Consider the following 2,641-nt stretch of genomic DNA (forward strand, 5'->3'; position numbering starts at 1 on the left):
TGGAATTTCTGAGCCCAGGGAATTTGTTCCTTTTCCGTTTTTTTTTTTTTTTTTTTTTCCCGATCCCTCTAAAACAGAAAGAAAAAGTGAATTAATAGGTGCATTACTGTGAAAAGAAAACTAATTCGTGTTGGTAAGACCCTACCCCTTTTACTACCTTTGGTATTTGAAGGTTACCTGTTATGTTTAATGTTATATATGAGCTATCCATTCTAAAAAGGAGCTATTTTAAGTTCGGAGGTGAGGGGCCTCTTCGTGTTGTATCGCATAGAAGATAAAATAAATAACATTAATTAATAAAGACAATAGATAATGGTGAAATAATAAGAAAAACAGTCAGAAATCGAAAGAGAAGTGTGGTGGAGGGGGAGTGAGTGCATCAGTAGATGGAGTTATGAGGTAATGCTAATAGGGTTTTTGGAACCTTTCCTGCCCTGCCACCTTGCAGGAAGGGGGGATGGAGTGATAGACTGGAATACTGGATTGAAGGAAGCAGGGAGACTATCAAAGAATTTAATGTGTCTCGTGTGATGTGAATTACCGTTGTTCTTGCACAACTATTTATAACATGATATGGCTGGGATTACAGTGCCCCAACATACGACAAGACAATAAATAAGGATCCTAATTATCACAAGGAAAATGATTTTTAAAAAACTTTAAAGTTATATAAGAAAATAATTGGATGTTGAGGCTTAAAACAACATGTTTTGTGACAGTAAGCAGCTTCTTTGTGTTTCTTAGATAAGTGAGAACATAATGCGTTATAGTTCGTATGTTGTGAGAACATAATCCAATATTCCTTATTTGAAATAATGCTCATTGGAATCAATTGATCACTTACATAATAAAGATTAGTAAAACTCGAACACTAATGGAAAAAGGATTGAAAGGAGATTGTAGAAAGACAGAAAGGCATTATAAGAAAAGACAGACGAGAGTACAAATTGATTCGGCAGAAGAGGAGAGTACACAGCGGGTGTTGACGGTTGGCAAAGAGCAGGCCACAGGTGCTGCCTTCGATCAGTCCTCTTCCTCCAATAATCTCTGTCAATTGTCCACTCCACGGCTATATTCTTAAGTTTAAAAACTTAATCAGTTAGGGAAAAAAATATAAATATTTGGCTGGTGATTGTAATAATTAATCCAAACCAGTTGCATTTGTCAGCAGTATAAGGTGTTACAAAACCTGAAAACTTCTCATGAAATTCCGTTTATTGTTATTCAGCTATTTGTGTATTATATTGTTTATCAAACCCAACTAAAAAATAATAATTTCAGTAATTATTTCATAAAACAAATGGTACTTTTTCTTAATATACAGCATTGCATACAGTTAGTAAAATACAGTATAAGTTTTTTATGATTAAAATGATTAGTTACGATGGAGTCTTAGACAGTGATCCTCACTTCAGGTAAAAACCCTGTAACTACACAAATTAACTCTATGAAATTACTAATTTGACTCGATGTAGAAACTTTTTTGGAAAAGTTATGTTTTATTTTGAATGTGTTCTATTTTAAAAGATCTTTCATTCCTCTAAAACTTTGTTAAGACTTGATGTTTTAGTTTATTATAGTGAGGAACATTTCTCCTGCTGCATTGGCACAGGGTTTTTTTTTTTTTTATCAGCCGGTTCTTCATCTTTTAATTTGGCATTAAAATAAATAAGTAATATCAATAAATCAACATACATTGATAGTTGCTATTACTTAAAAATTAAATATTTCATGATGTAGTAATATATTGTGTTGGAAGTATACGTTGTTTACATTTTTCTGAATTCAATAATTTTGTCCTGAAAAGCGCAAGAATAGTAATTATTTCCTTTTGAAATAACAATAGCCTTATGTTAATTTCTATTCAACAGATAATAATTAGATCATAATTAATAATTGATTAAACTAATGAGAGTTATTGATTTTGTTATATTGTCAGTAAAATGCAAAGTTAATCAGATTACTAAATATTATTTCATCTGTATTAAATCTTCGTAATACAAATTAAACAGAAAAATATTCAATTGAAGGTATTTCAACTGTAAATTTCCGGATGTTTGGAAAACAACAATAGTCGTACCAAATCAAAAACCAAACAAAGACAAAAGCCTTCCCTCTAGCTATCGACCAATCGCATTAACTTGTTTATGCAAAATTATGGAAAGAGTGCTTAACAGGAGATTAAAATAGTTCATTGAAAATAACAAACTCATTTCTGATAGACAATGTGGATTCATAGAACATCATAGCACAAATCACCTCCTATCAAAACTTCAGCAGGATTTATTTCAAAACTCAATAACAGTAGCAGTCTATCGACATCGAAAAGGCTTTTGATAAGGTTTGGAAGAGATTAAGAATTAATAAATTGATAGCTTAGGGTATTCAGGAATATTTTATTCAGTTTGTCATAAATTTCTTATCATACCGTCAATTTCAAGTTCGGATTGGAACATCTCTCTCAAAATCTAACTCAAGTGACTGGTGTAACGCAAGGAAGCGTTCTTAGTCCAACACTTTTCAAAATTGCCATTAACGATATCACAAACTGTATATATATGTATATATACATATATACATCAAGTAAATTTGCTGTAAGCGATATGATGACATGATACCAACATGTGGAGAATTTACCCAT

General features: G+C 31.6%; 1 long non-coding RNA gene across 4 annotated transcripts in view; it reads left to right on the plus strand.

Moving 5' to 3' along the window:
* LOC136796602 (uncharacterized) overlaps positions 1-2,641 on the plus strand; it is a 115,317-nt gene that overhangs the window by 111,840 nt on the left and 836 nt on the right. The gene's annotated exons all lie outside the window — the stretch shown is intronic.

The sequence above is a fragment of the Halyomorpha halys genome, unplaced genomic scaffold, assembly GCF_000696795.3.
Source record: "Halyomorpha halys isolate HHAL.00 unplaced genomic scaffold, Hhal_1.1 Scaffold1178.1, whole genome shotgun sequence".
NCBI lineage: Eukaryota > Metazoa > Arthropoda > Insecta > Hemiptera > Pentatomidae > Halyomorpha > Halyomorpha halys.